Source organism: Dioscorea cayenensis, chromosome 18 (genome assembly GCF_009730915.1).
Source record: "Dioscorea cayenensis subsp. rotundata cultivar TDr96_F1 chromosome 18, TDr96_F1_v2_PseudoChromosome.rev07_lg8_w22 25.fasta, whole genome shotgun sequence".
NCBI lineage: Eukaryota > Viridiplantae > Streptophyta > Magnoliopsida > Dioscoreales > Dioscoreaceae > Dioscorea > Dioscorea cayenensis.
The window spans coordinates 11,037,148-11,051,838 of NC_052488.1; positions in this window are offsets into that span (position 1 = coordinate 11,037,148).

Here is a 14,691-nt window from a genome sequence, read left to right on the forward strand (position 1 = left end):
TGAAGTTTGATTTGCAATTTAATAGTTGTGACAAGGCTAAAAATGTTGTTTGTTTTGTGCTACCAGACCACAATTGTTGGTCAGCATCATTCATCAAAGAAAAAAGGTTGGTGCTCTTATACTATGTTCTTGCTCCACACATATTTACTCATTATCACAATTTATATTTGAGCCAAAATTAGAGTAAAAAGCATCTCTAACAATGGAAGCATATGGATTTTCTACCGTTTTGAAAAATTGTTCGTCAACCTCCTACCTATTTCTTAATGATTACCCACCACTAGAAATTGGTTCATTACAAAATCTACTGTAGTATAAGTGTCACCGCACATCATCATGTTTTGGAAACATGTGTTTCTGACAATTCAAACAAGGGCATCTAATTCTACCACCACTAACAAACCACTGCTCTTTCATTGCAAAATTTATGTAATCTTCAACTGCTTTCATATATTGATCTGATATATATCCATGCTCATTTAAGCAAGCACATGGCCAATATTCGTCTGTATCCATTATTCATCTGATTTTTAAGAGCCAGAATATGTATTCTTTCATGAATACAAATAAAGCATTTACTATTATTATTCTATCTATAGAATTCAGAATATGATGCCACCAAAAAGTCCAACCTATGCTTTGAATTTTTCTCAAATCATTCAGTGCACAACTCATTTCAAAAATAAAATAAGTTGTTGGGAAAAAATTCACTAATATACCAAATCATGTAGACAAATCATATCAAAAACTGATTAATTGGACATGATCACCTATTACCAAAGGACCCAGTATTCCCTAACAAATTCAATCTAGTTGGCTCGGAATTCAAAACTGATGTAGCCTCGAGAATATGGAATGCTTCATCAATTCTTCTAGTTGGCTCGGAATTTAAAACTGATGTAGCCTCGAGAATATGGAATGCTTCATCAATTCTTCAAGCCTCACCTCAACCCTTTCAATATCAATAAAAGAATGTTTCATCAGAAAGCTGCATTGCTCTAGATGGGCAAAGAATTTGCAGATAATGCTATCAACAAATCAAGATTATCTTTCCCCACAAACATTATGATGACAGGATGCCCAAAGCTAATGATTAAGAATCAAAGTGAACAGTCTTACAGTTTCCCCAATAATAATATAAACAACCAAATTTCCATTTTAATGTCATTGCACTCTTCCTTGAAAATGATATATTACATTTACTTGTCCATATTAAATTTATATATATTAAAAAAATCACTGTTTGAGAAGAACCCATGTATAATTTACTTTAACAAAGATGTTGTCATTCATTCCCCCTTTTTCACCCTCCAAACAATTTAACACTCGGATCTCCATACCACAACCTTAAACGCAAAACACAAAGGACATATGCTTGTTGTCTTCTCCAATTATTCAAAAGAATTTAAGTTATTGAGGTACCTTCAAAAAACTTTCGTAGCATATATCATCTACACCACAACTCGCAGGATTATCTTTTCCAGAGGAGAAATAGATGTAGCCTCTGCCGTAACAATTTTAAACTCATTAAATTAATTTATTTAGAACTCTTCCTACTGCAACAATTTATACTCATTTGATTATTGGCAAACATCCCACCAAATAAATCTAAGTTAAACAAGATAAACCAATCTTACTCACAAATTCAAAACCCTCATACAATGAAGTTTTACACGGGAGTGGCTATAAACAAGTTCTTAGCTAGGTCCTAAATGACTTCACCTTCATCAACACAAAAAACAAAACTAACAACAGCCAAACCATACTAAGTAAGGGATCAAGCTTCACATGAACATTGTTATGAAGGAGAGACACAGTGGCTTATCACTTGGCTTAGTACCTGGCTAATTACAATATTACATAAGTTGAGACAATCAGCTTAGTACCTGACTTACAAGTGCTTGAGAATATAATAAGCTCTAAGCACAAAACCAAGATCCTAATAGCATGACCCAGCTCTCATCATCTACAAAAGGGCAAAAGGAAAAGATTACAAATTTAACCAAAGATCCTTGATTCCTAACAACATCAAAGACACAGCTTAACACATAATTAGTCTCTAATTAAAACAACATTAGAACCCATAAAATTATCCAAAAGTGGCAAAGGCAATTTGATTGATCAAAAAGTTAATGGAAAGCAAATAATCAGGGCATTTCATTAATGGAAAGCAACATTAAATGATCAAGATTTGACTTTACCAACTCCAGGTTATCTCTTAATGATTGATAAAAAATCTTTAAAATATAGCTAAAATAAACAACCATTTAATTTCTCCTAGTTACATCTCTCTCTCTCCCAAAAAAATCCGTTTCTTGGTTTTAGATTAAATACAGGTAAACCAACTCATAATTATTCATTTGCAACTTAACACCACTCAAATCATTCTTTAAATTTTATAACACTAAAATAAATAAACCACTAGTATTGGAATTTCAACTTTCTGAAACAAAACAATATGCAATACTATAGCAAATCAAAATTCAATAGAAAAAGAAGTAATTCACCTATAATGTGAATAACCTATCTTCCATTTGTACTTCTTTTGTCAAGAAATTAGCTCCAGTCGTGTCTTTGTACTGGTTGCTAAACTTTCGATTCACATACCTAAACGGCATCACTCAGACCCAAAAAAACTAAAATTAGCAATTAAATACAGAAAAACACACAAATCCAAATATTGCAGATAAAAAAACATTGTATAACCTGCAGATACCATGAGAAATGGTGGGCTGGACAACTTAAGTCTTAGGATTTGAATGCAAATCCAAATTTAAGCTCAATGATTTAATCACTCTGAATGCAACTCCACAAATCCAAAGCACCCAACGTTCACAATATTATATAATCCAAATCCATCCAAATTATAAAGAAAACCCTAGAAAAGAATAACAATACCATCAAATCAAATCAATCACAGTTGCAATAAAAAAACTTACTGTTGCCCAGGGACCTCTTAGATCCTATAAATCCAGCAATTATCCAGCTGCAAAACCAAAAAAATCCAGTGCACAACCAATAAATAAACATCAAAACAATTGAAGCAAAAAGACCAAAACTCATTGAATTATAGATTTCAAAAGATGCGTAAAAATCATGAACAGAACTAGAAAAACAACCAAAACACTGGAAACAACAAACATAATTAGTTCAAGGCCATATACATGCTTACACAGAATGTTTCTAGGGTTCATACACTTTGCGCCATGATCGGAGCTAGATCGTATTCTTCCCAGATGTAGCAGCAGCATCACCCTAATTCTGCTCTAGTGGCAGGTAAAAAGGGCCACTCGCGATGCTTAAGACCATTATATTAAGAACAGAGTGAAATATTATCATTATTATTAATTAGTTAATTAAATTAATTAGGAGTAATTGTTTAAAAAAACTTATACGAGAAGAAGCCGGGGCTGGAAAGCAATGTTATTATTATAATAAAATACCGCGTCTGTTTCTTTTTATCTGTTGTGATTAACCGAATCTCACATACCAATAAACTTAGTTATTTCACAAAATTTTATAAAAAATTAGTTACATTTCTAAAATTACCCCTAATTTATATATTTACATTTCTCTTTCTTATTTAATTTGAAGAAGAGAATTGAATAGAGTGTTAAGGGTAATTTTGGAAAAAAAAATAATAAATGCTTCTTGATGTTAGAAAATGACAGATAAAAACCAACATGGATTTGTGATAGATAAATAGGAACGGAGGGAGTAATAACGTTGAGCTTATTATTATTATTATTATAAAATTTTAAAATTTAAAAGTAATTTAATGCATTACAACTCTCAATTTTATGTAGTATATTATATTCTCTATCAGTATTTATTACTCACTGAAATGGTTTGCTTCACTTCCTTGGCACAAATGTTGATGGAGTTATTAGCAAGAGGTATATTGAAGGGACTAGTACTCCTCAAACTCCGGCCATTAATTAATGTTATCCTTAGTTTTTACTAACCAAAGTTTTATTGCAAATCAGGGCACAAAGTTGTAGGATTTCTATATTAATAGGTTAGTTTAATGCTGGAAATTTATTATAGACATATATGTATATATATTAACTGGAATAAAAGCCTACGGTGATATAAATCTTCCTGATTTCGTTTTATCTCCGCCATAGCCTCCACCCTAGCCGTTATTGTCCCTTTGTTCCTTGTGTTGATTTTTTTTCTTCAATAACTTTGTTTTTTTCTTTGTCAATATGATCGTTTGTGCTCAGTTGTTCATTGATGAAGTTGAAAAGTTTTATATTTTCTACAATTTCTGCATTAATCGGCAGAAGAACTCAAGCATTTGAGTTAAAATAGTAGTGATGTTTCTAGGGTTCATACCTGAAATTTTATTGTGTTTCTTAGATTCTTCAAAACAATATTGTATTAGTCTAATGAAACAGGTTTGAGTCATAATATTTCGTTTTTTTTTTATATTTTTAAAATGCTCTGCCTCTCTTTATCTTCTGCTCATGTACACCAGTGTTTTATTTTAATTTAATTTATTTTTATTTTTGGTTTTCTCCTTGTTGCATTATTGCACTACTTTATTCTTAATCTATCAAGCACTTACTGAATCTCAAGAATCAGTAGGCTTTGTTTACCTGAGAAAGGAAAGAGCCCTTGACCACTGTCATTTTATTGCAATAAATAATGGTCAGGAACTAGTTTGTTCCTAACGAGCTCCTGACTACTATCATTTTATTACATTAAGGGTCTGTTTGGATGCATAGTAAATTTTTATGTAGGAATTTTATTCCATAGGATTCAAAAATGATTCATATGGAATTTACTACAGGAAAATTTCCTACAGAATCAGTGTTTGGATGTGCGCATGAATTTTTCCATAGGAATTTTTAAATTTGAAAATGAAACTAGCCATTAGAGTTTTTTAAAAAATAAACTAGCTGTTGGAGTTTTTGAAAAACTAGCAGTTGGAGTTTTTTAAAAACTAGCCGCTAACAATTTCTCTCTATTTAAAGCCAACACTCTTATGCCATTTGTAAACTTATCTCTCTTCAGCTTAAATTTTTACGTCTCAAAATCTTTTGTTTCAATATGGATCTGGATCAATGGAGAAAGATTAATGAAGATGATGACGAATTCATGTTCACCATTTTACCAAGTTTATTTCCTATAAGTTCAGAAACTAGGCACTGTCATACATCAATATTAACAGGCGATGCATATGTACAAGAAATTCTTCAAGGTCATGAGGCACGTTGTAAAAGTGAATTTCGTATGAAGCCTCGTATATTTGAAGCACTTGCTAATTGTTTGAGGGAAATATCTCTTCTTCGCAACTCTAAAAGAATTACAATCGAGGAACAATGAGCAATGTTTGTGTGCACACTTGCGCACAACGCTAGTAATCATGACGTGCATTTTAAAGTAGGGAATTTTGTTACCATGTCACGTAATATTCTATTCCATGCCTCTTTAGTCAATCCATTTTGTGAGTGATACACGGGAACGTTATAATCACCTAATAATTTCACTAGATTAGCCCTATGATTTTCATTCCATTTGGCCCTTGTGTCGGTCTTCTCTTGATTTGCCATCTATACAAAGTAATAATTAGGATAAGATTAAACACAAATATTGTTGAGATTAATCATGGAAAACTAAACAAAATATAAATAAAAATAAAAATAAAAATAATGCAGCAATGCCTAACATTTGGATTAGTACTGCAACTACTAGTGTTAACTAATTTGCACTGAACAACAGCTATCAATTAATGCACTAGTTCACAAGGTTTCTAATTCAGCAACAATTTGTAAGAATACAACATTTTAGAACTACAAAAAACAATGCAACAACATTTTTCTGTAAACATTTTGAAGTACAATATTCAAGGTCTGCTGTGAAACCAATCCAAATAAATGAGGGAAAAAATTGCATCTTAATACAACTAAAAAAATTTCATAATTAATAGCAGATCAATGGGTTGTTGCTGGTAGGCTAAACAAACACAGAAGCATATCATTATAACTAGAAAACATAAGAAAAATAGATATGGCAAATAAATTACACATGGAATCAGGAGAAGCATTGTGCTGAATGATTGAGAAACCAGGATAAATAATGTATATGTATATAAACATACATCCATTCAATCATATTCAGGTCTGTTATGCTTATCAAGAGAGTTGTCATCGAGCTTGGTAGAGGATGTGCAACAACTCATATCTATCAATCAATAATCTATTTTAAACAAAAATCAATAATACTAAATTCATGCATACTCTTTCTTCATATGCGGAATGCAATTAAATTCCCAAATCTTTGTCAAATTATCATCTTAAATACCTCCAAAGTTTTATTGGGCCCAAATTAAACTCATACAATCTTTAACTAAATCCATGCATAATCTTTCTTTAATTTTATCATGCAATTAAACTCCCAAACCATCATCAGCATTCAAATATTTCCACCTGAATTAAACTAGAGCAATATCAAAAAACTCATCAAACTTTTCACTCTTCGCAGAATGTATTCAGATGAAACACCAAGCTGCAGAAAATACCAAGCTGCCATTTGTGGCTTTAATTTCACAACAGTACCGAGACAACTGGATAATAATCACACCCCATAATCACATCCATAAAAACACAATGCAACACAGCACCATCTCGCAAACATAATCGTCAAGAAATTAGCTCAAATCATGCTAAATAAAAACCATTTTCATGTCAAAATGTACAAAACCACTCTCATCCCCAAAAACAAAAATCAAGAAAAAAAAGCATGTCAACAGCCAGAAAATCAAACCAACAAACCGTAAAAGTGAATTGAAAAAATAGAAAGGAGAAGCTTACAACTCTATTTGGGGTGCAGGTTGTGAGAGTGAACTTCTGATCAGTCTGGTAGTCCTTGTAGAGAAGATCTACAACCAAATCCAAGCCATTACTATCAAACTCATCATAACTTAACACTTCACTGACTCATCATCTCACCCGCAGTCGCTGAATGGCGGCGGCTATACAAACCCTAGCCTGCTGCGAAGACTGGGGTCTGATGATGCTCGGCATGGCAGAGAGCGGGGTGATGCTGCCAGTGTGCTGGGGGAGGGAGCGGACTTGGGTTTGGCACTAAGGTATTGGGGTCGGAGCCGTCGGAGAAGGAGGAGAGGATTTGGTGAGGAGAAGAGGGCTAGGGAGGGGCCAAGGGTTGGTTTGGAGAGGAAGAAGGGAAGACACGGGTGTTTGGAGAAGAAGAAGGGAAAGCCCGAAAAACAAAGGAAAAAAAATCTAGGTTCCTCTCTTTTACAAATTCCTACGGAATTTATGTCATTCCATGGTAATCTTATACTTCAAAACTAGTGTCCAAATAGCTATTATCATAGTTTCCTACGTAACATTAAATTCTATAGGAATCATCACTATTCCTATGGAATTTAGTGGTACCCAAACAAGGCATAACTGTTGAATTTGAGCAATAACTAAGTGAAATTTCCCTGATCTAAGTAATTTATTAATAAACAAATTAAATAATAAATAATAAGTACAATAAAAAATTTATTAATCTAGTTTGAAAAAAGAATCAGTGTGTCATTTTTCATATAAAAAAATGAAGGCCACGAAAAGTCAATTTTATACAAAGAGAGTAAAACATAATGATCATGGAAAAACCCAAAAAAACATACTGAAATAAATAGCCAATCAATTAAAGCAGCCACTTTTTTTTTTATTTTTTATTTTGTTGGTGTGTATTTCTCTCTCCGAGTTAACTCTCTTTCTCTGAGGCTTCATTAATGGCTCTTGTAATAGTAGCATTGAATAGTGATTCAGAGGAGCATTGAATGGCACCACGAAAGAGGATTGATTAGAATTTTTGGAACAAGCGGTGATAGTAGCATTCATGTAGGCGCTTAACTTGTTATAATGTTGTGTTCATGGTATGAGTTATAGGAGAATGTCACGGGAGTGTTTGTGTTAAATATCGAAGATTTTTCAACCAGATTCAAGCCACTTGAAGGGTCAGCTAATATGCCACCCAAACAACAATGAGGATCACCTAATTCAAGATATGGTAGACAAAGAGTAGAGAGTTATCTTCTAAAGGAACAATTGAGGGAGGAATAGGAAGCTCGAACTGTTGCTATTGTTGCAGATGAGCAAGGAGAAATTTCGGAAGTGTCCCAAGAAACATCAAGCCCAACACTAATGGACTAATTCAGCAAGAAACCTGTCAGACAGGAGCAAGTTCAGGCTCACGTATTAGTGCCGCAGACACACCTGGTGGTGAGCATAAGACCTAGAGACTTTAGCACGATCATTGCATCGGAGTTGCGAAATATCTACGTGGAACAGTACCACATAGAACCACGGCACATGTCGTGACTACGCAGACGGTATGGAGTAATGGGAGACACAGCGACAACCTAAGATGACGCTCATGCGGTTCTCAAATATGGTGCAATAGTTGAGCAAAGGAATCAGAGAAGACGACGCCAAAGGCGTTAGGTTGAATCTAAGGGTTGTTTTGTAAGTAGTTATCCTGTTGGGACTGCTGTTGTTGTCTTGTAGTTTTGTGTGCTTTATTGATAAAAAAACCATTCCGTTGGTAATAGTATCAAATTCCGCTGGTGATAAAAAATCCATTGCTGATGATACAAAATTCCGTTTATGATAATAAAAACTTCCGTTGGTGATAATAAAAATTTTATTGGTAATAGTATAGAATTCCGTTGGTAATAATATAAAATTCTATTAGTGATAGTATCGAATTTCGTTGGTGATTATCCAAGATTCCGTTGGTAATAGTACAAAATTTTGTTGGTGATAGTATGGTGATACCTAAAGTTTCATCTCTATGTTTTTTCCAATGGAATTCCCGATGAAAACTATCACTAACCGAATATTCTGTTGATGATAATATGAATTTCAGTAACTAATATGTTCTAAGATACAAAATCTTTTCCATTGGAATTCCGTCACAAAATCGGTTGGTGATGTTGACTTTCACCAATAGAAAAATTCCATTGGAAAAATTCCATCCCTAATGTCCATGTTTTCTTGTAGTGCTAATACTTTCTAGAGATTGCTCCTAATAAAATTGTGTCTATGTTCAGTCAGATCTTGATATTGAAATCTCTTATAGATTGAAATTTGTACTAGTTTGGTTTATAGTTTATAGGCTATAGTATGGTTGACATTATTGTCTAACTGATTGAGTTTATTCCCTATTATCCTATACCTTAGCCCTTAAAGTCTTGACTTATTTCATCTAGAAGTTTTTTAGTTTGATGTTTTGATGGCAGCAGCATTAGAAGGGAAATACAGTGGTAGAATAGTTAGCTAGTTTCATTCACTAGAAGGCTAATAGGTACTATTAGCTTAAATATATACAAAATTTTCAACCCTAACCGTGTGTTCAAAATTTTTGAAAATTTTAATACTTATTTCATTCTGGGTACTCATTTTGTCATGTCTCATTTTGCATGCAAAATGAAATTAATTTCATTTTACAGAATGGGTGTAGACCTTGTAATGTGCTGTCTCCTGTCTCCATTTACATCTTAACCCAATTATTAAGACATTTAATCCCAAAATTATACGGTCCTTAGTGAGTTTGTTTTCTTTATTCTGGTAGCATTTATATATATACACACACACATGGAATGTTTGATTTTGTTTTGTAAAATTGTCATTAGATTTATCTTAGTGTGTTAATAGATATCATGGTAGTCCAGAGGGGTTTAATATTATTATATATGTCTATAGGTCCTATCAAGGAGATTTGACCTATCGTAGGATTTGGGAAGTATTGTCAATCGCTAATCAAGTAAGTAATTACATATAAATTATACTATTATATATATTTTTTAACACTAGCTAAATTTGTTAATTTAATTATTTTATACATTCATGATTGATAATTAAATCACTGTTGATTAGTCAATTATTATTACTTTAATACTTATCACTATTTTCAAAATTATCTTGTAATTATCTAAAATTCTGATTAATTATATATTTTTTCTTTTGAATTATCTGAATTATCAAATATTTTATTTAATTTTTATTATTTATATTTTTCTTGATTTCTTGAATATATATATATATATATATTTTCTGATTAATTTTATTTTTGAATTATTTGGATTATTTAGGGGTCGTTTGCCATTGTTGCCAATTCTTATTTTTTGGTTTCAATTTCATGTTTTGGAAACAAAACTAGTAAAAAATGTTTTCCATTTTGTTTTTGTTTCTAAAAAAATTGGCAACAATATATCCCATGTTTCCAAAAAAACAAAAAACAACATTTTTATGTTTTCAACTTTTTTTTAAAATGTTTTCAAAATTCTTCCTCCCACCATGAAACCTCCCCTCTCTCTCTCTCTCTTCTTTTATTCTTTAATTTCTTTTAATTTTTTATTTTAATTTATAAAAAATCATTTTTTTACAAATTAATACTAATAATTTAAAAAAAATATATTTTTAAGTAAAAATATATAGAAATAATTATTATTTGAGTTTGATATTTTATACATTAGTTTATATAGTATAAAAATTATATTTTGAAAAAATATTTATGAAAATTATAATTTGACCCTTGATTTTTATAAAGTAGGATATAACATACACTGTATATATATATATACATGAAACCCCCCCTCTATTTTTATTTTTAATTTTTTAAAATTTTAAATTTTTATTTTAAAAAAAACTTTTTTTTACAAATTAATAATAATAATTTTTAAAAATATATTTGTAAGTAAAATATTTATAAAATTAGTTTATATAGTATAAAAAATTATTTTTTTAGAAAGTATTTGTGAAAAATGATTGTTTAACCCTTGATTTTTATAAACTAGGATATAACATACAAACTACATATATATATATATATATATATATGAAAAAATACTTGTAAAAATCTATTATTTGAGCTATTGACTTTTTAGTTGATCTAAAAAAAATAATTATAACTATGTCTTTATATTGCCCCTCCTCCCTCTTTATTTTTTTAAAAAAATTGGAGAAGTCCAATAAATATATATATATATATATACATATATATTAAAATTTTTAAGGCAAGACCCAAAATATTTTTTAGTTTCAAATGGTGTAATTTTTATGAGATATTCTTTACCCATACAATACCAATTATGTTATTAAATTTATTTAATAATACAATCAAGTAAACTAATATGGAAAATAAAGTTTAGAAAAATATATAAAAATATGAATTTGAAAAACTGATAAGAAAATGTTATAATAATTTTCTGCTAGCCAAACGTGTTTTTGTTTTCAGTTTTTTAAAATACACAATAGTTAGTGTATCCAAACATGTTTTTGTTTTCAAAAATTTAAAACAAAATAAAAACAAAGCAAAAACAAAAAATTGAAAAAACAGAAATGATGAGAAACAAGCCCTTAGTTACTTGATAACTTTTATATATTATTGGTTCAAGTTTAAATAATTACTTAGTTTGATATTATAAAAACGGGATCATATGCTTGGTAGGAATTTTACTTGGTTGTTCATTCTGTATTTTCTTAGCATTTACTTTGTTAGTTTTTTTTTTTTTGCGGACTTGAAATATTTTATCATAACAAGTATAGTCTCTAATTAACTATGCACTAGCCTTGTCACTAGGGGTTAGACATTGAGCTTGTCAACATGTAACTCTGTTAAGAAAGTATAGTTTCACACCGTTTCATTGGTGGAGAATAACGGCCTCTGATAATCTGACTTGGGTCACCAATGGTAAACAAATGAATTCTTAATCTCTGACTCGGGTCACCAAGTTTAAATAAATGATCTCTGATATTTTGTTTTGCCAATAGTATATTAGGAGAGTTATATTCTGGATTATCTAACAAAGATTCTATTTTGCTTTATTGTTTTATTTTTGAATTGTATCTAACAAGTATTGTACTATGCTATGTTTTTTTGTACTAATTTTTAAGTCTTTAAGAACTGCTATGATTCAAATAGTTTTAGTGGTTACTTATTGGACTTTTAAGCTCATAAATATGTTTTCATCAAATTTTTTCAGATCAAGGTATGTTGGAGGATAGCTTAGCAGGGGCTGTTGAGCGAAGTGCTTTTTAGTTTTCTTTCAAGTTAATAATTATTACCTTTCTAGTAGACCTAAACACTAATACTGAATAATTATGTTTTTATTATCCTTGTTAGTTGCATTTTCTTGTATCTCCACATTGTAGTACTTTTACTTTGAAGTTTGTATTTATGCTAGATAGTATCTACTATTTTTGAAACAGGATCTGAGGCCTTGCATGCTCACCTAGTCTAGGCCTTATAGATATGCTGCCGTTTGTCAGTGTATCGGGCTCCGTAGACTGGGTTCAAGGCATGACACTAGCTATTATGAGATTACTTGGTTAACTCAATGATATGCAAAAGTTCTAACCAAATAATTGACAAAGCCCAACATCAATTTTTTAACGATTTAATTTTTTAAAATAAATATATGTAATAATTAATTTAAAAAAATAAATTAATTGATAATTACTATACATTAAAATAAAATTTAAAATTTATATATTTATTTTAATTAGAATTATTTAAATTAAATTAATAAACCGTGACAATTCCATGCTTCTATATGCTATCTCATTGTTATAATGACAACTAAACAAGCCCAGAAAGTTAATTTTAAAAAATATAAAAATAATAAAAAGATATAAATTTTAAAAAAAAATATACTTGAATTTGAGTATGACTATATGTAACATAACGGTTATTTTGGCAATGCAACATAGGTTTAGAGTTTGGCACTTGGCTAAGTAGACTAGGGCAGATAAGGAGTGCATTAACATGAGAATGAAGGTGGTGGAGGGGGTAATCTTAGCTTAGACACATTCATATGCTATATATATGGTTTGAGTTAGAGAAGTTTTCAGTGAAGAGTTACCTACACCTGAATTCAAATTGAAGGACACGGCATGAAACAAAGGGTTGGATACCCATAAGGCAGATTCCATGAATAAGCAAAGCCTCAAAATTCGCTAAGAAAATTTATACATGTTGGTGCAAAGCACTTTAATTGGCATAATTTGACACCAATTCAAGATGACATGGCAACCATTGTGACGTGGCATAGATGATGACATGGCAAGTATAGTGACACGGCAAGGAGTCTTAGATTGAAGGCAAATATCTTGGAGATCTTGGTGGAGCTATTTTAGGTATGTGTTACTACTTGAAGGCAAGATCATATCAAGACCATATTTGGAGAGATTAGATTAGAGACTAAATATGGATGGAGCTTAATTGAAGAAATAACTATCAATGGTATAATTGAAGATTATTAAGGGTGTGATTGAAGATATGCCTATTGTTGGTATGACTGGCATGATTGATTTAAGATCTTTCTTGGGAGGATTTGAAGGCCAAACTTGGGTGAATTAAATTGAAGATCAAGTCATGCGTCCCTTGCGAGGGAACTGCATGGTGAGGAACTGAGGAGGCAGACTAATTACTAGTAGTCAGGATCGGAAGATCTGGCTACATCGACTAGGACTAAGCATGACCAGGAGGTTGATGGTTCTTGAAGTCGCTTCGCAACAAAACCATAACTCAATCAAGTCAGCAATCAGGGTCATGTTGGAAGTTGTGTTACAACATGAGTTGTAACAGCTAATTTTGGAAGGTTCTAAAGTTAGTAGCCGCGGAGATTCTAAAAGATGTATGTGCTATATTTAGGATTTTGAGGAGTCTATTTAAGCTACCTTGCTCTGAGATTGTTGGGGTGATGAGAGCTTGAGATAGTTTGCGCACTAAACAATTTAGAGAGGGTAGTGATCTTTATTTGCGAGTGTGAATGACAAAGTATTTGTACTCATGTATTTTCACCTCTTTAGGTGGATTATTTATCCATGGGCTTGGCTCCCCCAGACATAGGTGAGTTGACGCCGAACTGGGTTATCAATTTTGTGTGTCTCCTTTTGATTTGGTTTGTGTGAGATTTCTATGAGTGTTTGAGTGTTCACTAAACCCACAAACCACACCAGCGGAACTAACAATACTAATTAAAAAAATTTAAAACATCACCATATTATTCAACTTCCAAATGAGACTAATTGCCCCAAAAGCAATATTACTCTTGTTAAATAAAAATTAATATGCTATAATTAAAATCTAACTTCTAAATAAAAAATTCTTCAAAACAAGATGAAAATATATAGAGTTAATTTTGACTCCAGCATCTAGCTAGTTATTGCTATTATTCCTCATCTAAAAAATCAGCAACAAATGTTTACGAGTTGTATGGCCTAATGATGCTATAAAAACCTGAATCATGTACAATTTTGAACTCATTGACTGAGATCAATGCCAATCAGGGGGTGAGGGGGTAGATTTTTGTGTTAATTTATACCATTGAAATTTTGTTTCATAATATATGTAACAATTTATATTAATAACATTTCTCTCACAATGATCTATATCATTTGGATGGGTCCAATCAAGAACTTATAATTTGATTCATATATATATATATATATATATACATGGATGTATATAAATATAAGTGTAGAAAAGATTTGAATGCACTAGGACGATGACAAAAACTATATATAATTTGCCAATGTTGGGCTAGCTAATTGTTAAGGCATTTTGTTCTAGTGCACGGGGTCACATGTTCAAATTTCACACGACGTATGAGACAAGGGTCCCCTATGCAAGACGGTGGGGTGCCCACTTTTGTATAGTGTATCA